Source organism: Anser brachyrhynchus (genome assembly GCF_964034855.1).
Source record: "Anser brachyrhynchus genome assembly, chromosome: 7".
NCBI classification, from domain to species: domain Eukaryota; kingdom Metazoa; phylum Chordata; class Aves; order Anseriformes; family Anatidae; genus Anser; species Anser brachyrhynchus.
Genome location: NC_137701.1, coordinates 32,641,844 through 32,655,994, shown reverse-complemented (window position 1 = coordinate 32,655,994; position 14,151 = coordinate 32,641,844). Strand labels below are relative to the sequence as shown.

Here is a 14,151-nt window from a genome sequence, read left to right as displayed (position 1 = left end):
CACGGCAAAGGGAGACATCTAGGTACCTGACTCTGACAAACAGCTGAATTTCCCTGACGTGGCTAGTGGCTAGGGACTGGTAGCCCAGCTGGTTGTGACAAACACACAGAGCTTTTGTGCTCTTTGTTTACTGCACACGGGTCTGTCCGTGGGCCATGCTAGTGTGCGAACATGCGTTGTGGAGAAAAGCAGCCCCAATTTTCCATACCATCTAAGGAACTCAATTGGCAGAACTGTGTGACAAATCAGGGCAGATTAAAGTCAAGCTGGTCAAATTCTGCCATGCTGACATTCATACAAAAAGAACTGTGGCATTGCTGGGTCTAAAAAAAGGCAGAATTTGGATTGTAGTCACAACAGTCAGGGATGCAAGAAGGAAGAGCTCTCCAGTGTTAAAGGCAAGGGAAGACTCATTTTTGAGCAGAATGAGGCTGGCTGGTTGCTGGGGCTTTTCTGCTCTGTAGAGGTTGTAATTTCAGCCTCTCAAGCTTGCGTGACATTGCTAATTTGAGACAAAATGGGAGACTGATATCTGTAAGAACACCCGGGGTTGGGATTTTGTTTATGGAGTCCATATATCAGCACATCAGATTTTGAATATTAAAGCCATTTAGCATTTTTATATAAACAGTTACGCAAAACATCCAAAAACAAGAGATAGGAAGATGTAAATGTCAGCCATTAAGAAAAATTTAAAGACGTTAGTCAGTTTTTAATACACCTGAAAGTCAAATTGACCATCAAACTGTGGCATGAAATTATGAAATTTAAATTACTTAACACTTTTCAGAACACAACTTTCTTCACAAAATATCTCCTACCTACAGGAGAACCTTTGTATATTAAACAGTGCCTTCCACTTGAGATATAGATTTTGTAATTTGATAGATGCCATTTTATTTTGTATAGCTTTGTATCATGAAATGACCCAGTTCTTTGCCTTACAGGTTTGGTATTGACTGATTCCCCTAACTTCTGGGGAGCTGTATGTGATATGTATCTGCAAAAAGGAGAGGCAAACATACTATAAATGCCCATTGCAAATAGTCATATGCTGATGATTTGTGTCAGCTTAATTGTGTGGAAAATGTCTTGCTCCTTGGCACAGAATAAGTGTCGAAATACATGGTTATCCTTTCCACATTGACCCAGAAGGCAGTCTTTCACTCTGTAGTGACACATCCTAGGCAGACCTCTCTAAATCTGCCCATCAGTCTTGGTTGGCTCTCCAGGTGCTCTGCCTTTTTGAGGTATTTGGGGTTCATACAGTGGATTTAGTCCTGCAGCTTGCTGAACATCTGCGAAATGTCCTTTAATGCCAGGGTCTTAGGATGCTCATTTGGCTGAATTAGCTAATGGTACATGCTACCCAACATTCTTATGGGAATGAAGAGCCTTAGCCCTTAGTTGTGTCTTTCCTCCTCCCAGCAGATTAATGCCAGATCTTTCTCAACTTCAGTGGGAGATGAGTGTACCTAGCACCTTGCTACACCAGGCCTTGACTTCAGTCCACTGTCATGTGGAGATCTAACAAGAGCTTTAGAGAGAATAGCAGAGGTTTCTTTCACCCTGCATGTGATAATGCCCCACAGCAGGAACCACAGGAGAGAGCTAAGTACTCATAAATGAAGTTATGAAAGGATCTCGAGTTTGGGGGTTTCTGAAATCACCTCCTGCTATGGATAAGCGCTCTCTTGTTGACACGCCTACTGTCCCTTGACATTACCTGTATTCAGTCTGGGTCTGTGGCTAGAAATGAAGATGTTGGTGCTTATCTATCTCTATCTAATTTACAGAAAGCTTGTTGTCAAACTCTCCATGCCCAAGAAACAGCGTTGCAGGGATTTGGTGTCCAAATAGGGTGGAGGCGGGGAGAGACGACAGGAGAATTAAAACCATTTTTATCTGATACGGATCCAAATCAAACAGATCTCCTTTATTTATTTTCATTTGAGACTCTCTCAGCAGCAATGTGTAAGCATTAAATATACAGGAGATAGCAAGCAGAGGAGAAAACGTAAAAGAGTTAAATGATAGCAGGGATCAGTATTTTAGTGTATTCCTTCTACAATCTACTAGATACAAATAGAAAAGGCTAGGCACAACATAAATATTTCCTATTATGGATAAACTAAAGTCACAATGGAATCTGTCATGCTTGTGATATGAGAGATGGACAATATTCCCGAGCTCTTGCCATGCTGGCACTTGAATGCAGTTAGTATTTTGTTTATGGAGCCGAATCAGAAACCCTTTTCCCCTCCCCTCTCTCTCTGTTTTTTTTTTTTTTTTTGGCCCAGCATGTGTAATTCTTCTTCATGGAAGCTCGAAATGGCTGTGGAGCAGCTCAATATTCCATTTATTTTATTTATAAAAGAAATTCAAAGCCTGAAAAGATGAAGTAATTGACTTACTGGGATGACAGTTAAACCCACTAAATTTAATCTTATCCTCTCAAGTACAACATATCGCGCTTACAAATTATCACCCTGCACCAGACAGGCCTGCTCTCTTCACCTAATCCAAATGGAAATGAAGGCCTCTGTTATTGTATTATCTGACTTTACTATCAGCATTAATCCGGCTTAACTCACTTAATGATGCCACTTGTGGCACTATGAAGGCAGCAAAGAAGTCTATAAACTACTTCCATTAAAATGCAAATCTGGCCCACAGAGAAAATAAGTGACACAAAAGTAGGAGAATTCGGCCATACACTGTATTAGCCTCTTGCCGCACAGAACTGATACAAGTATAATAACTGATGCTGTGATTATTATTCTAGCTGTGGATTTCCAATGAAAGGAAGCCAGTCTACCACAGAACGTCACAAAAGTGCTTCAACAAGCCAGGGTATTTAATTTCTGAAGAGATTTATATTTTTTGTTGTCAGGAAATGAACAAATACTTATCAATGTAAAAACTGCTATCTTAAATCTTCCTGCCAGGTTTTTCATACTGATATTATTTGCACCCTATAACACAGGAAATGAAAATCTTCTGTGCCTTTCACATCTCCACTGTATCTTAAAATCCTTTAGTAACAGCCTTGCTTCTTTTTTTAACCCCCTTCTGTAAACATAAAGGAAAACTTTTATGGATTAAGTATAGGGAATCACTAATGCCAAAATCTCAGCCCCAAATTCCTTCTGAACATTCTGTTCGCTGTTAATTTAATTATTTTTTTAAAGGGAACCGTAACATCTGTTTTATGCAGAAGCCTGGTTTAATTTTAGTGTAAAGCTACTCACTTTTATCTCTGCTCCTCTCCTCCCTTGCACACATGCATGCACACTTGTGTATCTGCCTGGCCACCCTTTTGTATGAAAAAACATTAATGCAAAAGCCTTCATTAGTATAAAAGAAATCCCAGTAAAAACACTGGGATTCCATCTTCTTCCAATTTCTCTTGAGCTCAATAGCTTCCTCTGCCTCAGTAACCCTAAGACTTTATTTCTGGCTTTGGCACCGAGACAACATGCATATCTACAGGGAGACATAGGCACGAAGCCCCTACCGCTTAAACAAACATTTCTCTGTAGGCTTCGATAGTGAAATGTAAATGCAAGAATTTGGTCCAGCATGTTTTATGTACAGGGTGACAGACGTGTGATGCCCTCTCACTTTTTCTTGGAAATCTTATTACTGATAATATTACAAATTAGAGATGGGGCCAAGCGATACAAGTGGGATTCGTGTTTCAGTCTCGCGCATGGGAATTTGATTTAGTTCAGTACGCTGAGAGGAGTAGCAATGAGATTCAGGTTTGCATCGAAGTTTGGATGCTGAATCCCCTCCGACGCTGAAGAATGTTTTGATCTGGAGCCCTGGCGTGATCACTGACAAAGACCTATTCTTTCTCATCCCCACTCACACGCTTACCCCACCCTGAGCACGACTTGTTATTGAGATGGCTGTTCAGCAGCATACAATTTTGCTCTGATGTTGCATTACTGAAATACTTCTAAATTGGCTTTTCTCTCACCTTAGGCCCGCACGAGCATGATCTGATTTCTGCAGACGCTGGATCTGCTGTAGCACTTCCATCTGGGAGCTCATCGCTGACCTTCGTGCCACCGGTGTTTCAGCAGTGGGCTGCTCAGTGCTAATGAAAACATCCAATTTCAGCTTAAAGAAGCTCTCTGTGCTCTTACAGCTAGGAGGGTTTTTGCTTAAAAGAGGCTAATGGCTCTGCAGAATTTGGCAGTTTGTGGTCATTAATGGGCGCTGGGGATTTTTGCTGTTTTCAGGGTGAAGCTGGCCCCTAGACACAGCATATCTGGCATCATGTTTTGGCCTAACAGACATGCAATGCTACATACATATTGCTCGTTGGATGGGCTTTGGGCTATTCCTAGAGTGCAGAGCATGGAAGGGTGCCAGAAGAGAGCCCAGAAGCTGCTGGCAGGCCCGCTGCCTTCCACCCCTACACAGCCACACATACTGTCCTCCGTGGCTACGGATTTGCATTCCCTGCACCAAATCTCTAGCTGTGTCAGACAGTATCAGTGAATGATTTACAGAGCTTTACTCAGGACTCGTTAGAAGGAAATTAATTGCCTGATTTATGGGAGAGATGCCTCAACTCCTGCACACCATTGGTCTGAGGCCTTTACCTTCTGAGATGTGAAATGCCCTATGTACAAGCCAGATATCAGCTAGATATTTTTTCTTATCATTACACGAGGAAACTTTATTGGATTAGCTCAAAATACCATTTCAAACCAGAATGTATTTTAAAAATTAAAATTGAGATTATGTCAATTTAGCTAAGAATTGGTTTAACAAACAAAACCAAACCTAAACAAATAAACAGAAGCTTCCAAAGCACACAGATTTGCAGTGATGCGGAGTATAACAACCTGTGAAACTTAAACTGCCAGGTATTTCCAGCAAGAGCCTGATTTTATCTGTGCCTTTAGCCTGTGCTTTCAGGAATGAAAATTTATGCAGCCACAGAATATTTTTCAAAAGCAATTGTCTTGTCTTTATTTATTTTAACACTATAAGTGACATAGGGTTGGATTTTCGCATCATGCATCATCCATGTGTCTGCAACATCTTCATGGACACATTCTGCAGTTATATACATTAAACGTTTCTAGAGAAAGGTAGGGGGTTGGACTGGATGACATCCAGAGCTCCCTTCTAGCCAAGTTACTTTGCAATTCTGCAAGTTCTAGTGAACCAAAGAAAATACGTAGATATCTAATAAAATATTGTCTTGTATAATGCATGATACTAAATATTCAACATTCAGTCTCCTAGGAAAACTTTCTGTGTACATCAAATAAGTAGCATGCTGCAATATTCTTCAGACACAGCAGTGTGATATGCAGTAAATCTTATTAAGTTATTGTACTCACAGGAGACATGAATTTAAGGTGTCTATACAAACAAATACCCATGCAGAGCAAATCATGCAATTTGTACTTGCAATTATCAATGAGGTTTGCATCTGATTTATATTAATTACAGATGAAAAATGATCAAACATATAACTTGCTATTTTTCTTTTATTAGCATTGATACAAGCATGGTGGCCTAAAGATAAATTTTTATAAACTTGCCTATATATATGTGGGGAAAAATGGTCACATTCATTGTCACTGAAGAACTTTCTGAAATCTGAAACAAAAGCATCAAACTATCAGGTCATAATAAATCATTTAAGTATGCTAAGCAATTAGATCAATAGAGATTATCAAGTTCACACCTGTGGAACAATTAGGGCATAGTGAGAACTGAGAGAGGGAGTAATGTACTATAAAAGCAACCTCTTTGGTAAGGTTGTTTTTCCTATGTATCCATTAGCATTATGAATTTTGCTCTCAAAGTTTGTCTTTTGCATGTATTTGTACGCTGTTTTTAATAACCAGGAATGAGAGAATCAAGATGAAGAAAATATTTTAAAGCGGTCTCTGGATGTTTCTGCTCTTCAGCTGCTCATGGAGGTCATTCTGTTATTTTGTACTTGGTTTCATCTGGAGTGGGTGTGATTTGGGGTGTTGGTTTTTTAAAACTTTATTTTATTGCGTTGGCTAGAGTCATCATTTTTGGGGATTCATAAGGATCCTCACATGCTTTCTCTTAAGGGTATTTGTTACTGAAGTGCGAAGGTGTTCTCCATTTGTTCATCTAGTGCTGGCTCACTCATGTTGGTGTTGGCAGGCCCAGGGTGCTCATCTCCTGGTGGGGAGGGAACGTGGTTCAAAGGCAGTGGCTGGGGTCATGGTCTAACAGTCTTCTGTCACTGTCTTCCTCCCCAGGTTATATTTGATTTTAAGAATACACTCCAATAGGGGGTGTTATTTGAGAACCAGGTATGTATAGTCTTGATCTGGAAGTATATAGTACTAAGCTAGTACTGGAGCACGACATTTTGCTGAAGGAACTTTCTTGTGTGGAGAGGCACCCCCTGTGTTGGTGAGGTAGGAGCTTTGGAAGAAGTTAGGTGGCTTTCTGTGTGGGATGGCCGGAGCTGCCTGCGTTGTTGTGCTGGGGTGTTTGTCTCTATTGGGTCCCCACAGTGTGCTCCAAAAGCACCAGGCATGGGGACAGGGATAGGGTGGGCTTGCTGAAGTATGCCTGTGGTGGTCTGCTGAAACCCACTGGTAAATGGAAGGATTGTTTTCAGCTGTGCTTAAAGTTTGACAGATGTATTTATTTATTAAAGCGTGGCTTAATCCTTGACTTGATAAAATAACATAAATAGTAAAAATTTAATTTCTTTTGGAAGACTAGATTGGGCTGGGCTATGAAGATATTTTTGCCATGTGGGAAGCAGGGAACTGGAGGAAAGCAAAAAGTAAAGCTTACTGCTAGGAATGTGAGTTAGTTCAGCTCCTGCAGTTTTGACTCATTTAAAACGTGTCAAAATTTCCCTTTTAAAGTCTGTACCTGGTAGAGCTGCTCAGAATGTTTTTAATGAGAGGGAAACTTAAGCAAAAAGAAATATCTTGCCTAAGCTTTCTTTGTCTATGTCATTATGGCTTTAAAGTTTACTTTTTTTATACCCTCAATTTAAGATGATATTCAGCTATTCTTGTGAGTGTGTGTGTTTGTATATATAGGTTATGGTTTTTGGTTTTTATCATTGTTTTTTAGTGTTCAATATTATAAAAAATATTTCTTAAATAAAATGTTGGATTTTACTGATCTTTCAAAGCTTCTGTTTCACAACGTTGGAATTTTCTTTAAAGGATAGGAATTCCTATTTTATCCCAAATCTATTGCTGACTGTACTGAGCAAGCCCAGCAGAAATCTGATTCAGTGCAGATTCAGTAAAATATAACTCTGTCCAGAAGCGATGGGCTGGTTGGTGCTGGTGTCTTCAAATCTCCCTACCAGCGTTGCTCGGGAGCATCAAGGGAACTTTTCTTTTTCTTTTTACTCTTTTTTGTGCTCATAAAGAAATTTTGGCTCTAGCCCTGTGTACTTATGTCTCTCCTTCTGTTACTATCCCCTTTTGGCAGATAACTTTTAGGTAGAGAACTGTCCGCAGTGTGAAAGTTGCTCATTCATTTTTCAGAGGCCGCTGGACAAGAGTCGGGGTAACAACTCACTGACCTGGAGACCTACCCGTGTTCAGATAAATGAGCTGGGTGTGAAAGGCTAAAAATCCCATTACCAGACCTTGAGACATCCTGTCCTTAAGCAAGTTTGCAATATTTCTAGGGAAGAAATAAATACAAGTTGTGGACTAAGGAATGAATCGGATAAACAAGCAGTGAACCACTTTGCTGCAACAAATTTTTTCCTCTGTTTTTGCTTTGCTGCACTTCTAAGGCTGTGAGATGATAGCATTAAGAGATGCATGGTCATTGTGTCCTAGAGTTAAATAAAACCACAGAGTCCTTAAACTTTATTTTACTAGCTTGCTATTCTTGATGTGATGCCTATTGTAAGGGTTAAAATTATTTTAAAACTATTCATATAGTAGAAGGCAGGAGGTCATGTTTGGATGACTCAGACAAAATGTATTTGAGAGATGATCCCACTTCTAGCAAGTTGGTACTTCTCACAGTTTCTAAAATTGGACAAACTCTTTTTGAAGACCCAGATCCAGCAGGTGATCCAACAGGTATTTGGGTATTTGTAACACCTACACGTTTGGGGATTCTGGACTCTGGGCTACATGTCACTTCTGACAATTCACATGGAGACTCTTGTTCAAGTTTTACCCATAGCCCCATTTTAAAGGGTGTTAAAGAGTGAGGTAATACAGTATAACCTCCTCTAAGCTGCTAGAAAAATCAATCTTCAAACTCTAGTTATTTGTAAAAACATGGTTGGTGTCTGGAGTAACCTGTATTTCTGTATTCTCCTAAGCTCCAATGTTTTGTGTAGAAAATGCTGGATTCACCTGAGCCTGCTGGAATTCAAGCCCCCTGCAAACCACTCTTTCCCTGAGCTATTAGGACCTTTCTGAGAAGGACCTCAAGCTGTTTTCACCTGTCTGAGGCTGCTCAGGTGATATTTCATCAGAAGTGGATGGGACAGATAAAATCTGCCAGAGCAAGTGCTGAGGGTGCCTTTTCAATTAAGCCATGTGAATGGGCAGGGAGCCTGGCCATGACTTCAGCCTTGGAGCATCTTGCACAGTAAGGAGTCAATGCAATTGAGGCATCAAAACCACTTAAGCCCATTTGGAAGCACAGATGGAGAAAACCCAGCAACTATATATACAACAACAAAAAAAGCCAGTTTTCAATTGACAATGTGTTTTCTGCAGTTCTCCTGGTAATAGCAGAAAACAATATCACTTTATCTAACTCACAGGTTATTACCCTTTCTAAGAATTAATGTAAGTGTTTTTTAAGAAAACGAGGAAAAAAAAATGTTTCTTCTGGCAATGGCAATACTGAAATATTTTCAGGTTTTTGGTTAGGTGAAGTCACTTGCTTGAATGCACTATGAACTGAATAATTGAATAGCAAATTCTACTGATGAACCTAAAATATTTTTAACTGAAGAAAAAAATACCTTACTGTTTTAAACATTTAACTTCCTCATTGTATTACTAAATGTGTTAAAGTCATTTTTTACCTAATTTTTGCATCTTGTGGAGCTGGTCTCTTAAAGGTATTAAGGTATCTTCTGAGGTATCCCCCTAATATGATCACGCTGATTTCAATACGATTTAGATCTCTAGGCACTTCTTAAATCCTGCTGGGCACTTATACACCTTTAAGCACCTAACTACATTTAAAAATCTGGCCCTTGATAATTGTAGAAAATAGTCCTTTCTATCATGTAGAGTTTTCTGCTAGCAAACTGGAAAAGTAATTAGCATATAGATGCATCCCTCAGATGCTAGACTGGGTTAAACTGGATTTTTCTACCTTTTAATAACCATTGGAAAACAACAAGGAATTAATTGGTTTGGAAATGTGAACTGATGGAAAAAAGTCGAACTACAGAAAAGTTATTAACTATGCAACACTGAGAGTCCTTAAAACCATCAGTTAATGAAACAAAGAAAAAATACATTGAGTGAGAATTGATTTAGAAGTGAAGAAGACAGATGAAAAAGGAATTGCAATATAATATGATGAAGAAAAGATTTCTGTCTTGGAGACTCAGCTAGTCATTGCTGTAGCTGTAATGGAGTGAGAATAGTGGTCCAGGGAGCGGCTCTGAGACAAGAGGCTGTTTCCCACAATGCTGTGATGTTCTGTTGTGCTCCCTGCTCAGGGTGGCATTGCCAGGCTTTACTCAGCCCAGCTGTGAATGTGCCCTGGCATGTGAAGGTGAGGAGGTTCCCACCCAGCTCCTCCTCTGATCGTGTGTGAGACCTCCAGCCCTTCCCTGGGCACTTGTCCCAGTAGTGGGACAAGAAATGGCTTTCAAATCTGTGGGTAAAAAATGCTGTGTAAGAATGAAGATTTTTATTATTTTTTTTATTATCCTCAAGGGCAGAATTTGAAATAGCTGCTAGGAAATGTTGCCTATTCACAGTTTGTGAGATATCTTTAATCATATTCTAGCCAGAGGAAGAAAAGACCGTGAGAGGCACTATAAAACCTCTTCCTTGCTTTCATCTTTTCTTTTCCACTAAGCCTCACTTGAGAGTGAGAGGAATCCACAGCCAGACTGATTCTAGACTGACTGTGTTTGTTCTAACACAAGGGGATCATTGTAAAAGACACATTTCTACTGCAAATACCCCCAGGTTAATTTTCTGGATTTGAACAGAGCTCTGCTTTTGCAGTGTAAAGTAAATATTTTTTATACTTTGTGTGCAGGGGAAAAGAATCTTTGTTTTGGCTTAATTGTAACATAATGATGGAGTTGAAAAAGAGGCAGGGAAGATTTTTTTCATGGATGTACAATATTTTAAGTGCTGTAGCTTTGCATTAAACTTACAAGTGAATAGAGATGAAAACAATACTTAACTAAGCAAAATGCTTTGGTAATTGTGCTATGTTTTTCAGAGTTTGTAAGGCTCTTGTGAAACCACGTAGAAGCCAAACTGATGGTGTTGTTCCACAAAGCACAGCACGGGATCTTCTAAGGAGGTAAGATAATTTCTTGTATTAGCCCTTAAAAAATATTTACTCATTTCAGTACTGCAAACAGATCCCTACAAGTGAAATGAGTTTTAATATGTAGGTGAGAGTTTTCTTGGAAATCCACACTGCAGGTGGCACATGTGTGCAGGTTCCTTAGGGGAGAAAATGAGAAGATGGTGACACTTGCAAAGTGATGTAAGAGTGAGTTGTACTGTGTGCGCACAAGGAGAAGGAGAGGCTCACACCATGCTGCCTACCCCCATGACTATGTCGAGCTGAACATGGACCCCAGACAGGCAGGTTGTTGATCTGATCAGAAATCCCACAGGGGTCAAATAGATGCTCTGTCAGAACATGTGTGCCAGGGCCACCTTTATGAGCTTTGTGTCACAATGCTCATGTGTTTTGTATCGCCAAGTCCAGAAAAACATAGTCACAGAAGACCAAACTCTATGCCCATCCATGTGTGTGAAATTAAGTTATCCTACTGCAAGGAACCAGAGCTCAGGTGAAGAGAACAGAATGACACTGGTATGAAAATCTAAAATCTCTTCTCAGACCTGCATGTAAGAAGAATGAAGCTTCCTGATCTTTACCTTCACTTCAACTAACGTCTAAAACAAACAAAAACAACCACCACAAAAATGGAGTGATCTCCTTTGCACTCTTTTCACTTCTGCTGCCTGGGGGAGATGAGACCAGCCTGCTGCTGGTACACTGGGAGAAGGATCCATCTTGCCTTTTGCTGCAATCTCCCTAAAGCATCTCCACACCTGTACTACTCTGCAGCAGAAATATGGTTCACTGAGTTGTTTTGCATCACTCAGAAATGGGATCAGACTTTACTGTCCAGCAGAGAATTGAACCTTGAGTGGAATGACAATTACCTTAATTTGTAAGTTATGGCTTTCTGCTGTCATCTACACTACTGAGTAACTCAGTGCAAGAAGGAGATGATGTTCGTGCTGGGGATGAAAGCTTCACACTGAGCATTTTGGAGGTACTCTTATCCCTTGGGCAGAAGCCCATTAATGCCTGGAGTGCCTGAGTTGACCTCTGGAGTACACTTTCCACATCAGCTTCATCCAAAAATCAGCATGTTTGTGCCCTTTGAGTTTGCTCTGTGTTGTGAACTGAGGTGTGGTGAGTACGGTTAGAAAACTTTCTTCTGAAGTTCCCAGACCCAACTAAAATACTAATATAAACTCTCCCATGGCCTTTTACAATATGGTAGCAATGTAGTAATTGCAAGCTACTACCCTCAGGGAGATCAAAGTCCATGTATTTCAAGGTGGTGCCTGATGTACTCAAGCATAAGAGCAAAATCTCCCATATTTATGTGAACTAAGAGAACAAGGTGAACCCAAATTAATCTGAAACTGATGAAAAGTATTTGCCAGTAAGGCCAGCTCTTAATTTATTCTGTACTCATCTTCCAAAAGGGAAAGAAATACCTTTATCAAATTCTTGATGAAACATGAGAGCTTGCTTGTTCTTAACCTGTAGGAAGAAAGAGCCAAAGGTGTTATTTCAGAAGCACTGACTGAGAAGCTTTGTAGTGCAAAGTCTTTCATTGTGCCTACCTAGACTGAAAAAAAATTTTCAATGCGAACTGAATACCATTGACTTTCATTTACTTTAGGGAGAGGTGTTTTAGCTTTTATTTCTGAAATACTCATGGCCTACATTTGAAAACTCAGTGGTTAATTTTAAGGATGCTAAATCTGCTGAAATGAGTGCTCACATAACACCTGCCCTTCTGGAAGCTAGTAAGTTAAACAGCCTTGCTTGTGGACTAAAGAAAACATGGTCGGGGTGATAAACAGAGCTATAGGTAGATCTATTGGGAGAGAAATGTAATTGGATTCTTGGGTATCTTAATGGTTGGGGCACTTCCCTTTCTGCCCCACAGCAAAAAGGCCCCAATCCAGTGGAGCACTTAGCTGTGAGTAGTGCCTCGGAGATCAATGGGGCTACTTACGGCATGTAAAACCAGGCACGTGGTTAAGTGCTTTATTGGGTCAGAGCCAGACTGAATAACACATACATAACACTGCATTCAGATTCACTATATTCAATTCTCAGATCTGTATTGATCTGAATTTTGAAGCCTTCACTGAATTAACTTTTAAAGTAAATTTTCTTTTTTATAAACACAAAATGAATTTGATGTAGTTGCCCCTTTCACTCGGAGATCTGAAAATACTTTAAAAAATATGAATGTATTGATCTTTCACTATGGGGAGAGTGAGTAGTAGCAACCCATAAAACAGATGAGGAATCTGAAAGTAGAAGAGTGAAGAAAAATCCACAACAACTGAATGGAATTGGAAAACAAATTTGTCTTGATTGTATTCCCATCTGCTTTGGGTTCGGTTTCATTAGCTTTCTTGAAAGGGAGCTACTGTCAGGAAAGTATATGAAAGCAATTTTTTTAGTAGATATTTAAGAGCAGTTGCAGAAGTGTTTTTTTAACCTAGCTTCTCATTTATGGGCTTATGTATGCCTGTTCTTTTTTACATACTATGAAAATAGTATGGATTTGTACAGAATAGGTACTTTTTTGTTCACAGTTGTTATCAAAGGAAGTTTTTAAGAGGCAGAAAACCACTGAAATACTGTTCGCATGTTAACTTGTGTAACTCATTGTCCATGGATAGCATTTCAATAATGTGGCAAAGATTGTTAGAATTGCATGTTATGTGTGCAAAGAACAGCTGCAGCAACTTTAAATAGGATGACAGTATATAGGAAGAAGAGCAATAATGCTATAACCATTAAGCATTGGGCATAGGAAGAAGATTCTCTCATAATCAAGTTATTGCATAATTCTGTTATGGGAGTTTCACACCTTCCTCTGAAACATCTGGTACTAGAAATGCAATAAAATACTAAATGAATTTCTGACCTGATGTGGCATGACAATCAATAAAGTTCTTTTATTAGCTAACTCTACTTTTAAGAACTTGTCAGAGTAACAGCACACAGCTTTGCGGAATGCCAACCTGTGATCAAACATTCAATTTCTTTAAAAACTGAATCTTTCCTTCCTTATTGTACACTTTCTCAAGTCTGGGGAGATTATCCCAGCATCCTGCACCATCTGCCACTAGAGAAAATGTGGGTTCTTGTGGATTGTTTAAAACCTTATGTTTGCTGTGTGGAAAAAAATGTAGTGGTACAAAGCAGTGAGATGCAACCAAAACTGCTTTAGGCAGAGTAGCCAATCCATGGTACATCTGCAGGGACTTCGCCCATGCTCCTTCCTTCCATGCACTGCTCTTCTCTGCTACCCCACAGTCTTGCAGTCCCTTCTAGTATTAGATATTAAAATATGATAATTCCTAAACTTTTGATATTCCAGTGTTCTCACTCTGGGAATGCGGTGTGCATCAGGTTACAAAGTCAGAAACTACTACACATACATCAGGCACATGTCCAGTGCCTGCTAAGCGATGCCTGAATTTTTGGCATAGGATTGATTGCATGGTGTGGAAGCTTTGCAGCTCCTTAAACTGCTCTGGGCTCTCACCCTATGGAAACATGGGACCCTGCTGGTGTAGCTGGGCCCAAGAGAGGTTGCTGCTGCTGGAGAAAAGGCTGAGGCATCCTGAAATGACCTTGTAGGTCTTGTGG

The 14,151-nt window shown here is 39.8% G+C and overlaps 1 long non-coding RNA gene across 1 annotated transcript; it reads left to right on the top strand.

Moving 5' to 3' along the window:
• Positions 1-5,787: 5,787 nt before the first annotated feature.
• Positions 5,788-13,864, top strand: LOC308198213. The gene is made up of 3 exons (XR_013953732.1): positions 5,788-5,954; positions 10,438-10,521; positions 11,074-13,864. It is a non-coding gene; the product is annotated as an uncharacterized lncRNA (long non-coding RNA).
• Positions 13,865-14,151: the final 287 nt, after the last annotated feature.